The sequence below is a fragment of the Leptonychotes weddellii genome, chromosome 1 (genome assembly GCF_054177405.1).
Source record: "Leptonychotes weddellii isolate Sample4059 chromosome 1, ASM5417740v2, whole genome shotgun sequence".
Taxonomy (NCBI): Eukaryota; Metazoa; Chordata; class Mammalia; order Carnivora; family Phocidae; genus Leptonychotes; species Leptonychotes weddellii.
This window is the reverse complement of record NC_138369.1, coordinates 95,708,779-95,727,349: the sequence shown is the minus strand read 5'-3', so window position 1 is coordinate 95,727,349 and position 18,571 is coordinate 95,708,779.

The following is an 18,571-nucleotide window of genomic DNA, read 5'->3' as shown; positions in this document are numbered from 1 at the left end:
TTCATCAGCCTGGGTCTCACTGATTGGACATTCCTACTCTTGACTGGACTCTCATGAGTAAGAAATAAGCTTTCTTAGGTCAAGTCCCTGAAGTTTCATGATTTAGCAGCAAGAGTGACCTTTAATAAAAATCAATGGACTTTATTTAGTGAAGGGTATTCATTTACAACCTAACCATAATAAGCATTCAAGAACTCTTCCTGGATTGGGAACCAGAATCAGATACCTGGTTGGGAGCCCCGTTTAATTTCCTGGTGACTGAAGAAATATTTGGCAAGTTTCAGTTTGCAATTAGGTTGCGATGTGTGTACCAATGCACACAAAACTCCCCATTTCTCTTGCCTTGGAATGGAGATTTTTCTCCCAAACTGGAAGACTTGACACTTGATGACATTTCGTGTAGTTTGAGGAGTTGTTGGGGGGAAGGCAACATTGCTTCAGTTGTCATCTCCAGACAGATGTGAGCAAGTGCCTCTCAAAACTACGCCGGGTCCTCCTCCCACAAAGCAGAAGCACCTCACACAACAGCGAGAATCTCTGGCAGCACATTAGCACATGCCATTTAGTGACAACCACGAGCTAAACCTGGAGAGGCCAAGGCAACGGTGGCTGTGGACCATCTGCATCCTCTCAGAGCTCGCGTGAGAGGGAGAGGGCCAAAGACTCTGAAATGTAGTTGCATTCATCGAACAGAGGATGCCATGTGGGGGCTTCCAGAGCCTCTGCTCTTAACCAGCTCTTTTGATGGAAATAACTTCCAGGGAGAGAAGTCTGAATAAATATTGAACTTCACAGTCCACTCTACGATGCAGCCGTTTGCTCTCCATCTGAGTGGCTCTTTCCCCATCCAAGCTGCTTCCCAGCCTCCCCCTGCCTTTTGCTAGAAACATGCAGGGCCAAATTCAAGACCTCAAACAAGGAGGGGAAGCTGTGACTCCCACACCCTGCATCAGGGAACCTTATACTGCGATGGAAAGTGAAAGGTAAAATTACGCAAGTGACATCTTGGTCGTGATCTATAATCAATCCAAACCAAGGAAAGGGAGTGTTCTGTGGGGTTAAGAGGTGACATCTGCAGGCCGACCACCCAGATTCAAGTACTGGCTCTATCACTTCCTTGCATTTGACCTAGGGCAGGATTTTTTGTCAACCTGGGCTTTCTCCCATGAAGTGGAGCTAGCAAAAATAGCCACCTCACAGGTTATTGGGAGGGATTAAATTGAATAGTCTAAGGGAAGTGCCCAGTAGATCATAAGGACTCAGTAAGCACTTGCTGATTTTAGAAAAACAAGGCAGGTGTCCTGGTCTTTGTCAACGTACTCAAGAAACCCCATCCAGGGTCTGGGAAAGACGTATGGCTGTATTTACCCCCTATGTTTGCTAGAAAAGCAGGTGAGAGGAAATCATTTCCTCAAGCCATGTTCTAGACTGAATTAGAGCCAATGTGTCAGAAAGAAGATAATAAAATAATACAATAGCAAACATATAGGTAGTGGTTTATAACATACCGTTTTCACATATATACTTTCATCTCATCTTTAACATCCTAGCCGATAACGCAAATGCTTTTATTTTCACCGTACAGATGGAGAAATTAAAGCTCAGAGAGGAGACATGATGTGCTGAAATTCACGCAGCTGGCCCACAACACAGCCAGAATTTAAACCTAGGCCTTTCTATCCTAGAGACAAGGGGCCGATCCACTGTGGAGGGAGAGAGGACATGTCAGATAGATATTAATCCTTGGTTAATCAGAAAGGATTTTAAGCGAGGGCGTAAATGAAAATCTTAGAAGAGCAGAGTTCTAAGTGAAGCAAGGAGGGAAGCAGCATGTCAAGGTCGTTGTCTTAGAGTTGGCGTGTTTTCCCAGGCTAGGGAGCTCACAGAAGGAATCTGGCAAAAAGAGGAGTGTGGGGGCAAAAATAACAGATGAAGGCTAATGGCCTCCAAAGGGGAGGGTGGGAATAATAGCATTTGCTGCAGGGCCCTCTCTGTCCTCACCCCTGTGCTGAAACTTTTATAGATATTCTCCCACTTAATCCTCCCAAGTCTGTGAATGTGCAGTATTGTCATTCCCATTTACAAGGGAGGAGACTGAGGTCAAGGTCACGTAGATAGTGTGTAGTGGAATCAGGACTCAGGCCTGACATCAGAGCTTATACTTGCCTGCCCCAGTTTAGGTAGGCCCTGAGGCTCACAGAGAAGGCAAGGTACACAACGTCTCTCATTGGTTAATACCGAAGTGCATGATAAGCTGTGGGGCAAATGTAAAAAAAAAATAGTAAATTAAGCTGTATATTATAAAATTAAGTGCATAAAATGAAATTAAGCTGTATAAAATGATATTAAGCTGTATAAAATGAAATTAAGCTGTAGGACGAAGGTTAAATTTTAAAATCACCACATGACGTTACCCCAACCCATGAGAAGCAGAATCTTCAGTACATAGAGAAAGAACTAGAAAGGCTGACCTTAGACAGGGAGTAGACTAGCAACGGCTCGAACAGCTAACCTGGAATGTATGTGAGCATATCCAGCAAAGAGACAATCCAGGGAATATTTTACCCCCTTAATGAGAAAAGAAGAAACAATAACCAACAACAGACAGCAAGAGAATACTCTTCCTCACTGAGGGATGTAGGTTATAACAAGTCCATGGGGCTGTTGTATGAATTCAATGGGATGACTATAAAAAGCCCTGGGCAGGGCGCCTGGGTGGCTCAGATGGTTGAGCGTCTGCCTTCGGCTCAGGTCATGATCCCAGGGTCCTGGGATTGAGTCCCGCATCGAGCTCTCTGCTCCTTGGGAGCCTGCTTCTCCCTCTGCCTCTCTCTCTGTCTCTGTCTCTCATGAATAAATAAATAAACTCTTTAGGAAAAAAAAAAAAAAGCCCTGGGCAGAAGAAGTGATGTGTTAGAGATGCTTGATGCATGTGAAGGAGATGAAATAAATAGTCCTGTGTGTCCCACCTTCAGAATGCTTGTCAGATCTGGGTTCCACCTCGAACTCAGATTCAGTGAATATTTTCCTTTCAACTGACTCATTTATTTTAAAACCTAGCCTTGTCCTCTGCCATAATGGCCATGAGTTCATAGGTTAGAGGTCTAAGTTACACATTTCTTCCCAATACTCATGAAAATAAATATAAAATCATCAGCACAGAAGATAATGTATGTGAAGACATTTCATTAACAGGGACATTACAAATTGAAGGTGTTTGTGTGACTCTGTCTCCTTCTATTGAAGAAAATTTTAGGGGCACCTGGTGGGCTCAGTCAGTAGAGCATGTGACTCTTGATCTCAGGGTTGTGAGTTTGAGCCCCATGTCAGGTGCAAAGATTATTTAAAATAAAATCTTCTTTTAAAAAAAGAAAACCTTTTAAAAGATTTTATTTAGGGGCACCTGGGTGGCTCAGTTGGTTGAGCAACTGCCTTCAGCCCATGTCATGATCCCGGGGTCCGGGGATCGAGTCCCACATCAGGCTCCCTGCTTGGCCAGAAGCCTGCTTCTCCCTCTCCCACTCCCTCTGCTTGTGTTGCCTCTCACGCTGTCTCTCTCTCTCTGTCAATTAAATAAATAAATAAAATATTTTTAAAAAAAGATTTTATTTATTTGACAGAGAGAAAAAGAGAGCAAACAGAGCAGGGGGAACAGCAGAAGGAGAAGGAGAAGCAGACTCCCTGCTGAGCAGGGAGCCTGATGCAGGGCTCCATCCCAGGATCCTGGGATGATGACCTGAGCCAAAGGCAGACGCTTAACTGACTGAGCCACCCAGGTGCCCTAAAAAAAAGAAAACTTTAAAAAAATCAAACATACCTAGCAGTGGTCAACCAATTACTAAAACAATTCACTTTAAAAGTTGGAGAATGGGGCCGCCTGGGTGGCTCAGTTGTTAAGCGTCTGCCTTCGGCTCAGGTCATGGTCTCAGGGTCCTGGGATCGAGCCCCGCATCGGGCTCCCTGCTTAGCGGGAAGCCTGCTTCTCCCTCTCCCCCTGCTTGTGTTCCCTCTCTCGCTGTGTCTCTCTCTGTCAAATAAATAAAATCTTAAAAAAAAAAATACTGGAGAATGTTGTCCTGCTCCTACAACTTCAGAACAAAGCATCAACATGTTTCTTTTTCCTTGCTGAGATAACACAAGCACAATCCCGGTGTAGGTCAGTGAGCGGGAAATCAAACTCTATCCCTGTACTCTGGATTATGATATCATTAAACCATGTAGGCTCAGAGCTGAAAAGAGCCCGAGAGATCAACTTGTCTAGTCTTCTCATATTACAGAGAAGACTTTGAGTTTTGGAGAATTTTAAAACCTTACTATGATCACAAGGCAAAATGGGATTCGAATCATGAGTGCAAGCCTCTCAACCAAACACCCCAGTCATTATGTGAGCCCACCCCCAGGAATGGTGGAGGAACCAGAGCTGCTGTGCTCTCTCTAACCCACTGACATCCAGTTAGGGAAGAACCATGTGGGCAAATTAGAAGACCAAGACATAGACTCTGCCTTCGGCGTGTCCACAGTCCTTCAGAATGGACGGAACACATGCGAACATGACCCAGTTAACAGGAATATCAAACTGAGAAATTGCCTGCATTTTCCTAAAGTAACCTAAAAAGTAGTCACAGGGAAGCAGACTGAAGCAAGCCCCTAGGTATTGGGCTACTACTGTGGAGGATGTCTATTTCCAACTCACCCCCATGGGGGTACAGCTGCAAAGGGCCCTGACGGCCTCCTGGTCCTTAAGTCAAAGGACATCAACATCACCTTTAGAAACCATGGCAATTCCACCCTTCCCCTAGGGCTGCTGCTGGGATGCCAGGCACTTCCTCTAATTAATCTAACGCCTGCCCTGTTGAGGTTCACCCTCTCACTCACCCAGTCATTCAAGAGTCTAAGATTTGCACCAACATACAAAACAACAGAACAAAGAGCTAGGAAGCAATCTTTCTAGCTCCTTGTCCAAAATCATAGTTAAACTCCACAAAAACATCATGTTAGAATCATGTTCTAACATCTCTGGAAAGATACTTCTAGGTGACTTCTCATATAAACATTCTAAGATTTATAACCTTAAAGAAAACATGCTGCTCGAAGAAATATGTATCATCCTTTAGAAAAGAGCTTTTTCTTTAATAACAAAAGAATCTAATCAATAGTATTTTCTAAGAAAACAAAATACTGGTTTAAAAATTTAGTTATTCCGGGGCACCTGGGTGGCTCAGATGGTTAAGCGTCTGCAGCTCAGGTCATGATCCCGGGGTCCTGGGATCGAGCCCATCGGGCTCCCTGCTCCACGGGAAGCCTGCTTCTCCCCCTCCCACTCCCCCTGCTTGTGTTCCCTCTCTCGCTGTGTCTCTCTCTGTCAAATAAATAAATAAAATCTTTAAAAAAAATTTAGTTATTCCTGGGGCACCTGGGTGGCACAGTCAGTTAAGTGTCTGACTCTTGGTTTCAGCTCAGGTCATGATCTCAGGGTTGTGAGATCGAGCCCCACATTGGGCTCCACACTCAGCACGGAGTCTGCTTGAGATTCTCTCTCTCCCCTTGTCCCTTCCCCTGCACTCTCTCTTTCTTTCTCTAATACATAAATAAATCTTTTTTAAAAATGTAGTTATTCCATTGTAGCTCATTTCCATCTCACTATATTCTGTTCCTGATACCATTTTACTGTTACTGTCTACTGTGTTCTAGATCAGTGGGGGGGGGGGGGAACAGGGGGACCAAAAGTGATTGAATGTCCAGTCTTTACCAGATGTTTTAGATAATTTCATGGAATCCTCACAACCGTCTTCTCAAGCAGGTATTCTTGTACCCATTTACAGAATCAGAGTAGAGTTAGTACACTCCAGAAAGGGGAGGCATCTCTAATAATAGGTCCAGTAATCATTTCATGATAAAAACAAGGGCATGGAGCATGTGACAGCAGCTCTGGTAAGGACTTTCATATAACAGTGCACTTACTATGTGCCAGACCCCATGTGCTTTCCTTATTTAACTCATTTTATCTCCTCTAGAGCATTGGTGTTCTCATTATCCACCTTTAACAGCCGGAGAAACTAAGTCACACAACTTGTCAGTGGCAGAGCCAATGCTTGAACCTAGCAGCCTGGTTCCTGGACTATGGCCTTAACCCCCAAGCCAACTGCCTCTGTCAGATGGGCCCTGCGCAGAGCCTCTGGTCGGTCGGTGACACTGCTGGAATGCAGCCTGCAAACCACGGGACTCCAGAGGCATGTTCTTCATCATTGGGCTCCATCAACACTTCCCTTTGCCAAAGCTAACACCTGCATTTAGTGCCCTTGACTCTGTCTTCTTCCTCTTTGGGGACTTGGATTCATTACTTGTTTTACACAATTTCTCTCCCCACTAGAACCTTCCCTTCTGCCAAAAAAACATCTACAGATCGGCTTTCTGCAGCAAACTCCTCCCTGGACCCTGCTTCAGACTTCAACTATCATCCTCTGGTCTCTATAGCCTCTTCTTGAGAGTAGCCTGCATGCACTACCTCTCCTCCATGCCTAGTCTCCATCTGACTCTCAAGTTTCTGCAAATGGTCTCCTATCCCTCCGTTCTCCTGGCCACACTCCCAGCTCCAGCCTGCAAGAACCTTTCCGGGGCACTTGTGGGTGTCTCATGAACAGAAGCAGCTCTCCATTTCCATTTCACACTCTAGCTCACACTCTTCCCTCCACATGGATTGCCTTCCCTAGCCCGACCGCATCTTGCTCAAGTCCTGCTCATCTTCCAGGTCCAGATCCAAGCACTCCAGCTGGAGTCACTCACTCCCTCCTCTGAGCTTTATGACCTTCTTTTTTATAGCACTTCTTATTTAAGTACAAGTCTTATGTCCCCGAGGCTGTACCTAACTTCCTGTGGTAACTACCCTGATCTCAGGCTTGATTCTCAACTCCAGATCTTCCTGCATAAACTCAAGCCAGAGGTTGCTAAGCTCTTGGATCACCTGCTGCCCTGTTGGCAGGAAGAGCATCCACCAAAACTCACCTTGGAGAACTACCTGTCCTCACAGAGAACCGCATCTGATCCTCTGGAAGTAGGCCGAAGTAAATGATGTCTAGGAAGTCAAGGAGTTTTGATAGCAAAAAGAGATAATATTAGAAATGTGGCTCAGTGTAACTCTTTGCTTAAGAAGAAACAGTTATTAAGCTGGTAGAAGTCACTATTGAAATGCTTTAGCTAACTGTTCATTTGTGTGTTGACTTGCCCCACGAAATGTTCCCAGTCATTTCAATTTAATAGGTTCAGTCAGCTATGGTTTGGAATGTTAATACTGTATTAAAAAGTATTTAAGAGCTCTTTGTATTCTATCCCCAAGTCATGCTTCCCCAGGAGGTTGTGACTGTATGAATCCCCAAAAAGCCTCTATTAAGAGCACACAATGGTATCTCATAAGTATTAATTGAGCACAACAGGACCCTCAGCTGTCAGGTGCTAGGTGAAGTGCACATGTTTGCCAGATATTTTAAGTCACCTCATCCTTAATTACCTTCATAAGCTTTCAACACCATGCACAATATGGGGTCACATCTCAACTCTTATTTTAGAGAATTCAAAACCAAAATACATTACTCTTACATTATCTCATTTAATTTTTACCGATAGTCCTTTATAATGCTATTAGTCCTCTTTTGCAGTCAAAGAAATTGAGACTCAAAAAAGTTAAGTAACTTACCCAACAATTTGTTTAACTATAAAATTCAGTGCTATATGATGAGGATTAAAGAGTGCACTTGTCATGATGAGCACTGAGTAAAGTATAGAAGTGTTGAATCACTGTATCGTACACTTGAAATTAATATAACACCATACTGGAATATTAAAAACTTAATTAAAAAAACCTCAATGCTGGGGCGCCTGGGTGGCTCAGTCATTAAGTGTCTGCCTTCGGCTCGGGTCATGATCCCAGGGTCCTGGGATCAAGCCCCGCATCGGGCTCCCTGCTCGGCCAGGAGCCTGCTTCTCCCTCTCCCACTCCCCCTGCTTGTGTTCCCTCTCTAGCTGTCTCTCTCTCTGTCAAATAAATAAAATAAAATCTTTAAAAAAATAAATAAAAATAAAAATAAAAAAACCTCAATGCTATGGATTCCATATAAACACTATGTATATAGAGAAAGCAATGAGATAGGTATCCTCGAATATTGCCAGTGGGAGAGCACCCTGAGAAAATATTTCCAGAAAGCAACTGCTCGACATACATTAAGAATAAAAATGTATGTGTGTGTGTATACATGTATTTGTAATATTATATATATAATATCCACCCACTAATGACACTTCTAGGAATAGAGCCCAAGAAAATAACCAGAGATATGATTTTTTTTAATCTGTATAAAGATATTTATTATAGTATTATTTACAATAATGATAAATAGTAAGCAAAATAAGAATAGCAAAACAATAATATAATAAGATACAGTCCTTAGAAATTTTTAAGTTGTCTTTAAGATAATAAAATGGACTGGCATAATATTAAGTGAAAAAAAGGGGGCGCCTGGGTGGCTCAGTTGGTTAAGCAACTGCCTTCGGCTCAGGTCATGATCCTGGAGTCCCGGGATCGAGTCCTGCATCGGGCTCCCTGCTCGGCGGGGAGTCTGCTTCTCCCTCTGATCCTCCCCCTCTCATGCTTTCTGTCTCCCATTCTCTCTCAGATAAATAAATAAAATCTTTAAAAAAAAAAAAAAGAAAAGAAAAAAAGGTAGAAAACAGAATATATAATATGATTCCAACTTAAAAGGCTGGGGAAATGCACACCAATTATTAGCAATAGTTGCCTTTCTTTTTTAGATGTTTTTGTTTTCAAAATTTCTTACCAAATTTAGACACTACTTTGTAATCTGAAAAAAAAACACTGTTATTTAAAGACAACAAAGAGGGACACCTGGGCGGCTCAGTCATTAAGCGTCTGCCTTCGGCTCAGGTCATGATCCCAGGGTCCTGGGATCGAGCCTGCATCAGCTCCCTGCTCAATGTGGAACCTGCTTCTCCCTCTCCCTCTGCCTCTGCCCACCATTTGTGCTCTCTTTCACTCTCTCTCTCAAATAATAATAAATTAATTAATTAATTAATTAAAAAATCATATGCACAGTTGCACAGGAACTTAAAGCCACCTTTTTGCCTCCAACATCAGGACGCTAGTGCCTGTACCACTCTCTCTCACTATGCAGAGGAATGGGCCGTCATATAAAACACACCAGCCATCACAGTGTGATCAGTCAACTCTGTAAAATGGCCAAGTAGTATGAAGCAAATGATATTAGATTGTTTCATATGTAGTCCTATGTAGACACAGCCCCAGAAAGGGGGGTCAGAACCATTTCCCACAAGACGAATGTGCATTCTCTGCCCTGCTTCCTGCAATTTCATTTCTTAAATATACCAGGACTGCTGGACCCCTCTCAATCTCTAATGCTTTCTTCTAATCATTTAATAATACCCTTTTTTAAAATATAGGTTATCACTGAATCTGAGGATAAGACAATCCTCAAGTCCCTCATGAACTAGAATTAACCTGCTGTAAAATATTTTCACTCCATCCTCTCAGAAAGGAAATGGGAGTTAGAGCCCTCTAGCACTTCCCTATTGATGGCCATTAACTAACAACCCATAAAATGCTTGCCCATAACAAACGTGTAAAATCTTCAAGGACTCTTCAATGTATTTCACATTCTGTCCTATAAGTAAGGTTTCACAGATGAGTACATTTGTTGTTATTTGAATCATATCTGTATTCTACATACAGATCTCTAACAGAATTACCACTCTTGGACTATGCTTTTCATTTATAAATGAAAGAAAAAAAAAAGGCGGCTTGGCGGAGTGCACATTCTACTACCTACATTACACTTTGAGAGGATTATATCATTGGTCATTGTTATCATCCCAGTGATCTCAAGGACTCAACTGAGGTAGGTAGTTCTAACATTGCGGTATAAAAAGGAAAGGAGTTGACGATTAGAAAAATTGTCTTTTTCTGAAATATGCACATATAAAGCTCCGAAGTCAATCTAATTTCTAAATAGACTCAGTTCCAACTGCACACACTAGTTTCCTCCTAGAAACAATCATGTTGCAAAAAGAAAGGGGGAGGGGACATTTTTAGTTTTTGATGATGTAGGATAGACATGATTTTCACTGTTCTTTAACATCTCCCTAAGCAAAGGACACCCAAAGTTACTGCAAATCAATGATCAATAACACTGCCCCACAGATTACCATGGAAACCATTAATTCTGGGTCATCTCTTCTGACTACAGGACAAATTGTTATTGTTTGAGTAAAGCAAAAAAGAGGAGATATTTGTTTTTCCCAGAAGTTGCTGGCTAAACATGGTTACCTTAATTAATATTCCCCCTGACCTGATAAATGTTACTCCACCATCAGATAATAGAGTAGGAATTTTATGATCACAAAACAGAACATAAAACAGGATCATACAATTCCTGCGTACAACTCCTTTAAGAAAAAGCTTGTGGTTAAGAGAAAGTAAAAGAATGTGTTACGGAAGGAAATTATTATCAGGATTTTCCTTTGCCACTTAACTCTCTTTCCAGAAGCTCGTTAATGATAGCTTTAAGATTTATAGATATGAAGTATGTTCCCAACACTGACAGATCATTCAAGCTTTCTTTGACTTGAGACTATTCTCCTTGGGTCCTTCCTCCATGTACCCCAAATGTAGGCACAACAGCTTACAAGAGTTTCAGATAAATCACTCTGGCCATAAATAGTAAATGTATTTCACAGAACATTTCTAGAAACCTTATCTTGTTCTACTTTTTAAATGTTGATTTTTAAAATAGTGGCTTAGATTTGGAAATATCTATTTTATTCCTGCCTTGAAAAGGGAATGGAAAAAGGGAAGTTCAGGCATTTTGAAGTTTGTAGTCCACCAACTTGTTAGTCTACAGGCATCAATGGCTAAATAAATTGATTCAATTGCTAAATTAATTTTTCTATGGTATCCTTTTGGAATTAGAGATATAAAAATGGGGACAGCTCAGAGCACGCTGGGATGCTTTGATAAATAGAATGTATTCAGTGATCTCTATGCTACCACGCAGTCTCTACAAATAAAGTATTCTATACTTGGACCATTTCGTCGCAACCGTTTTTTATTTCTAGTTAATGTTTATTACCATTTAATGAAAATAGTTATTTTGGGCTTTATTTTCACAATAATTTTTCCTTGCAAAATTATCTTTCATTCCTAAGAGATTTTTTGTTGTTGTTAACAATTATAGGGAATAAGCACTCTTAAAGTTCAGGACTCGGAACGCTGTTACTCAGTACCTTTTGCCTTATAACATTGAGATTTGTGAACTCTTTCTGCTCTGCATTATTTGAAGCTGAGTGTGAGAAAAGAACATAAATTAAATCTCTAGAGCTTTGTCTTGCACTTACCTATTTTCTTTTAAATGTGCGGTTTTCTCCTGATACTGTCTTCCTTACTCAGACAAGGGGCTCACACCCCCACTGCCAGACTAAGCTCTCATTCAACAAATGCACACCACTCAGCTGTCCACTCTTCAAACAGGCAAAACACATTTCCCTCCTTCATGCCTAAGTTCTCAAGGTAAAGGAAGCGCAAGGAAAACAGATGGCCAAGTCTTTTTTTGTTGTTGCTGTTTTGGAAAGGGGCCTTTCCTGCAATCTTCCAACTCCTCTGATTTTCACTTAAGACAAATCTGAATGCCACACTCCTTGTACCTGTCAGGTCTTGAGAGCCTACAGCCTCCTTCGCTGGAGAGGGGCGGGGGGAGTTCTGAACCCCCACCCCGGGAGCATCATTTGCCATTTTCACCAGGTTCCTGCTCTTTGGGGTTACACCTTCTGAGTTGTCAGTCATCCACAAAACAATGAGAGCTGCTGAGATGGCCAGCAGCGCGGGCAAAGCGAGCGACCTCGCCCGGGCTCTGGCAGAGCCGGCGCTGCGGGGGGCGGAGGCTTACCTGTGGGGCACGCGGGGGGTGCCGGCGCTCGTGTGCTCGCCCGAAAGCTCGTACAGTTTGAGGTACCAGTTCATCTCCACCTCGCGCACCAGAGCCAGTTGCCGCGCCCTGAGCTGGCTTTGCCCCGAGGGGCTGAGGCTGCTGTCTTTCCCATTTTCAGGGGCTTTCTTGGGAGATTTGTCTTTGCCCCCTATGGAAAGCCCAGACTGTTTCCTTAACTTGGTGTGCTCTTCGGCTGTCTGACTCCCCGCCGCCCCGGTGCGCGCGGCCAGCATCCTGGCGGTTTGTGTCTGTCTATCAGGGGAGACTCTAAGTCACTGTCATCCAAGTAATTTGAATTGATTTTTCTGCTTCTGTCTCCCTCATCTTCCCTGTCCTCCCCCCATCCCCTTAACCTTATCCTGCTGCAGAGCTGTAATTGAGCCAGGTCTGTGGCTGGGGAGGAAAGGTTATCTCTAACCTTCCTGAGGAAGCACTAAGGGGGTCACCTCCTGTGATATCTTCCAACATGGGAATTAAAAAAAAAAAAAAAAAAAACCTAACAATTTTGGAATGCTGAAGTACGTGGTGCTATTTCTTCTTGGAAGCTTGGATATATTTTTAAAAAATGACATCTAGAGGTTCATTAGCCATTCTTAATTAGAGTCCCTTTACAGTTTTAGGAGTTTAATGTGAATTTCCTCAAATAAGTTTAACAATATCAATGCGGTGTGGGGGGGGATCATTCCTTTTGTGTAAGCCTTAAAATAATGTTTAACTTATTTCATAATCCTCTGGGAGAGGGAGACTTTCTGAATGTCAGTGAGCCACGTAACATACATCAAACACTCTTTCATTCCGAAAGAAGAATGTTAAGCCCACCATGACTGCTTCAGTAACTGACCCTCTCAGAACCTCTGAAGGAGAGAAGGCCTTAGAAGCGCTTTACAATTGAGGAGACCGAGGCTGAAGTTGGAGTGACAAAACTATTAGACTGAAAGAAAGTGGTAAGAACCTGTGTGTGCAGATGTGGATGTGGGGGATGTCTGTGCCCAGGGCCCGTGAACACCAGCCCTGAAGAAGGAAAGAAAGTTCAGTTAATGGCCCTTGTGCTTAAGCCCCATGGGACTGACCCACACATGCCCACCGATCTGTCCTAACTCAAGGGATGATGATGTCGGTGCCCACGTAGGTGTCTACCACAAAGTGGTTTGATGACCCACTAAACCCAGCATCCACCAACTGACATCAGCTCCTCCTCTAGCAACTGCCGCAGTGTCGGCTGCATGTGAAGAACTTGAGAAAGTTTGTGAATTTCTCTATCCATGCAAGACCATAAATTAAAAAACAGAGAGGGATAGTGAAATTTTATAGCCTCTGAGAATGACAGGAGAGAACGTAGGAAAGACAAGGTTCTTCTTAAAAAGTTAACTCTTCTGGAAATCATATAGATGGCTTTGAGGACCCCTACGGCTGCTAATTAATCAAAGCCAAGAATGAGGGGACAGCAAATCACACCACGCAGACTCTCCCGTATTTATGTAAAAGCTGTTTAGAGTAGTTAGGATTAGAACTCTGACCACAAAGCAATGTGTCACCTGAAACATGGAGCAAAGGGCAAGGGGGCAGCTGCCAGCAAGTCCCAGGGTCGGCTCCACCCGACACAGAGGAGGCTGAGGAACGCGGAGCACCAGCAGCAGCAGCCTCCGCAATTCCTCTCCCTGCTCCTCATCCCTTGAGTTATCAAAGAGCTCTAACGACAACAGTATCCACAGCAACAGACTTCTCCTAGTGTGGACTCTGAGGACGGTCTCCCTAGTTTGATATTGTTGGTCATGTGTCCACAGGAGGCTCTGGAGTAGAACTGAGGAGGGGAGCTATGTTCATCCAGCCAAAGGGGTCTCACAGCTCCCCTGGCTTGCCTTTCTTAGGAGGCAGTGCTGTTGTGTTTAGGAGCTCTGCTCTAAAGTCAGACCGCTTGGGTTTGAATCCTAACTCCAGCACTTACCAGCAATATGATCTCAGGCAAATTACTTAACCTCACTATGTTTTACTTTCCTCATCTATAAAGAGGAATAATTATCTACTTGTGGCAGTTTTAAAACATAGCCCTCATTCTTTGTTATGGTTGAATAATACTTCATTGTCTATACACACCACAATTTCTTTATCCATTCATCCATCAATGGACACTTAGGTTGTTCCCATATCTTGGCTATTTTAAATAATGCTGCAATGAACATATCTTTTCAAGTTCATGTTTTTGTTTTCTTTGAATTAATACCCAGAAGTGGAATTACTAGGTCATATGATAGTTCTACTTTTAATATTTTTTAGGACATAAACTAAATGTCCACCAATGGATGAATGGATAAAGAAATTGTGCTTACACACACACACAGACACATACACAAAAGGATACTATTCAGCTATAAAGAAAGAAAGAAAGCTTGTAATTTGTGACAACATGGATGGATGTTGAGAGCATTATGCTAAGTGAAATAAGTCAGACAGAGAAAGATAAATACCATATGATCTCTCTTATATGTGGAACCTAAAGAAGAAGAAGAAGAAGAAGAAGAAGAAGAAGAAGAAGAAGAAGAAGAAGAAGAAGAAGAAGAAGAAGAAGGAAGAAGAAGAAGAAGAAGAAGAAGAAGAAGAAGAAGAAGAAGAAGAAGAAGAAGAAAGAAGAAGAAAAAGAAGAAGGTGGTGAAGGTGGTGAAGAAGGAGAAGGAGAAAAGAAAAGAAAAGAAAGCTCACAGATACAGAGATCAGATTGGTGGTTGCCAGGGGTAGGGTGTTGGGGTGAGAGAAATAATTTTTTTTAAATGCAATCTCACTATATTTTTTTTAACCAGTGTGTGTGTATATATCTATATCTATATAAATCTTGGATTCATTCTTTTATTGAGTCATTATAACTTTTGAATTTCTACCTAGGAGGTCCCCAACAGAGGCTAAGCACTATACAATACTGAAGGAGAATGAACAAGGCTGAACCTTACAGTATTGAGCTAGGGAAAATTCACATGCTAATTAAAAAAAAGAAGAAGCCAGGTAACTTAAGGAAGGATACTACAGTACAATAGTAAGTGTATACCATAGTGATTTCCCCAGTCCTTCCCCCAAAAGGCCTTTCTCAAGTAAAATATTCTGAAGCATGGTAACATAGAAGTTTTTGAGGGAGAGAGGGAGGGAGAAAAGAAGGAAGGAAGGAAGGAAGAAAGTAGGGCTAAGTCAGGAAGGGAAAATCACACCCAGCCTGGGCACAGGCTAAAGCTGGTCTTCCACAGGCACTCAGGAAAGGAAGAGGATGGAACTCCAGGGGTGCAAAAGGAAAAAAAAATAACAAAATAAAATAAAAAGACAAAAAGGAGATAAACCTTGGATAGAATGAAGAAAAAAGTCTTGACTGAGGGAAAAAAAAAGGCACATGAAACAGTATTAGAAACAAAATGCTACAGAAATAGCAGTATTTAAAATTAATAAGAAAAATAAATGCATGGCTCTCAAATTCTTTGACACCTCTTTCATTGACAGGTGGGATCTATTTTCCTTCCCCTGACTCTGGGTGGGCTTGTGACTGCTTTGATCAGTAAAATATAGTGGAAGTGATGCTACATCAGAAAGGTCATACGGCTTTCACCCACCGCCATTGGGATGTTCATCTCAGGGAAAGCAGCTGCCTTGTAAGGAATCTGACTGCCTTGAGATGGGTCTCACCGCCAGCATGGTGCCATCTCACTCTCATCATGGCAACGAGAGCCACACAGAGGTGCTCTGATCAGTAGCACCCACTGAGCTCCCAGACAACAGCCAACATCAACTACCGACTCGGTGAGCAAGCCAACTTGAGCAGCCACACACAGTCGGTCCTTCAGGTGACTGCAGTCCCAGCCAACACCTGACTGCAACTGTACAGCACACCCCACATGAGAACGGCCCACCCAAGCCCTTCCCAAATTCCTAGCCCTCAAAATTGTGAGATAAATAAAATGATTGCTTTATTACCACCATTAAGTTTGGGGTTATTTATTGTGCAGTAATAGTAACCAGGACATTACTCATACCCTTATGATAAATATTTCACAAAATATGTGTGAAATACTTAGAACTGTGTCTGGCATATATTAACATTTAATAAGTATTAATACTTATTCTCCAGGTTAGATACTATTATAGCACTAGGATTCAAACTTTCTGCTTAGGTTTCCCTTTTAAATTTTTGAAAAACTATCATCCTAAACATTTTTGTCATCATAAAGTTAAATAAGTGGCCAAGGATACCATGTCCAGCATACCGTAAGTATGGCAGTTTTAAAAATAAAGTGGTTACATCACTATCTCAAATGTATCCAATGGAATTTAAATCCCATGGCTATTTGATATCTATCATCATCCTTTTAAAAAATTCATGAACACACTCTTCTTCAGCAGCTGGAAATTCTATGTTCTTCCTTTTTTTCCCTGAACTTGTTTTTCTAGTCCATTTTCTCACCCAGAATTTTATTCTGATATAAAATATTTGTATACTTGAAAATATTTTACAGATGACCCTATCAAATAATTCTCTGGAAGAAAAATGTGAATATAAATAAAAATATTAAATTTTTTATTTTTTATATCCATAAGACTCTAAGTGTTATAAAATGTCCTAGGGATTGAGTTATCATGACAATTATTGTTGGACATAATTGATCAAAATTAGATTTCTAAATTTTGAAAAAATTATTGCTTAACATGAGAAGTAAAATTTTATTGAAAACATATCTTTTAATGACACAGATGGGGTTGAATTTTTTTTTTTTTCTGAATTAGGTCATGTATCCATAGAGTAATATTCTTCATTGGTAGAATGAGATAAGATTCAATGTCAAGTCTATTCTCTCTTTTTTTTTTTCATTTTTAAAGACATGTTCTGAGAACTTTGGTCATATAAATAATTGTTAATGGAAATGAAAGGGGTTTTTTAAATTAGAGTAAAAATTATTCAGTTCTTTAAATGTCTTCTTGGGTATATACAAAAAATCACAATGAGGTGTCCTTTAACAATGATATGTTAATGATCCATCCAGCAGCATCTCTGAGATGGAGAGCTTACAGAAGAAGATGACCGGAAGTGATACACACAGATTTATGTATGAAGAGGATCACTCTAGCTACTTTGCTAGAACAGACTGTAGGGAGTTGGGGAAGCAGACAGGGCGATTAGGAGCTTGTTGCAATGAGATGAGATGACGGCAGTGTTGACGGGGTGAATACACTGAGTGAATAGTGGCGGTTATAAAGTCATAAGACCCTGTGTACATATTTTGAAGATGAGAAGGACAGAATTTCCTGGTGGGTTGGTGGCAGGAAAGCAGTATAAAAGAGTGATGGGAGGGTCACCTGGGTGGCTCAGTCCGTTAAGCCTCCAACTCTTGATTTCGGTTCAGGGTTCAGGTCGTGAGATAAAGCCCCATGTTGGGTTCCCCGCTCAGCAGGGAGTCTGCTTGAGATTCTCTCTGTCCCTCTGTCCCCCCCAATAAATAAACAAATCCTAAAAAAAAAAAAAGAATGATGGGAAGAATTTTGTCTTGAGCCCCTTGCTTAGACTGAGCAGATGCAGGAGAATAGAGTTTGCTGGGCGTAAGTGGGCATATTTTTTGTATTTACTCACATGTTCACCTTTTTTTTTTTTTAAGATTTTATTTATTTATTCATGAGAGACAGAGAGAGAGAGAGGCAGAGGGAGAAGCAGGCTCCCAAGGAGCAGAGAGCCCGATGCGGGACTCGATCCCAGGACCCTGGGATCATGACCTGAGCTGAAGGCAGACGCTTAACCATCTGAGCCACCCAGGCGCCCACATGTTCACCTTTTTTTATGCCCTTGGTTTCTTCCTGAAGATCCAGGTTTCCATTTACTTTCATTTCCGACAGTCAGAACTTCCCTGAACAGTTCTTCTAGGTCTGCTACTGAGAAATTCTCTTTTATCTGAAAATACCTTATTTCACCTTCCTTCTTAAAAGGTATTCACCCTGAGTTTTTTCATCTTCCATCACTTTAAAAATGTTCTTGCCTTGTTTGCTGGCCTCTGTATTTCCTGATGAGAAGTCAGTGGTCAAGTCATTTTCCCTTGTCTGCAGGGTGTTGGATTTTGCTAGCCATTTTCCATATTTTCTCTTTCCCTTTGATTCTGATCAGTGTGACTATATGTGCTCCAGTTTCCTTTGTCCTCATACTGCATGGGTTTGCTGAGCTTCTTGCATCTATAAACTTCTGTTTTTCACCAAATTTAAGATTGTTTTGCCCATTGTTTCTACAGAGTCTCTCTCCCCTTCTCTGGAGCAGCAATAACACATGTATTAGACCTTTTGAAATTGTTCGTCGTGTCCCTGAGGTTCTGTGCATTTTTTTCACTCCTGTTCCCCTCTTCTTTGGATTGGATGGTTTAATCGATAACTCCTTAAGCTCATTTTTTCATTTCTATGCTAAGTGCATCCTGTAACTCTTTAATTTCAGATAATATATTATCCAGTTCTAAAATTTTCATTTGGTTATTTTCTATATGACTCTGATGAGATTTCTTAACTTTTCATTTACGGCCAGCTTATTGTCCCTTACCTCACTGAGCATAGTTCTAAGC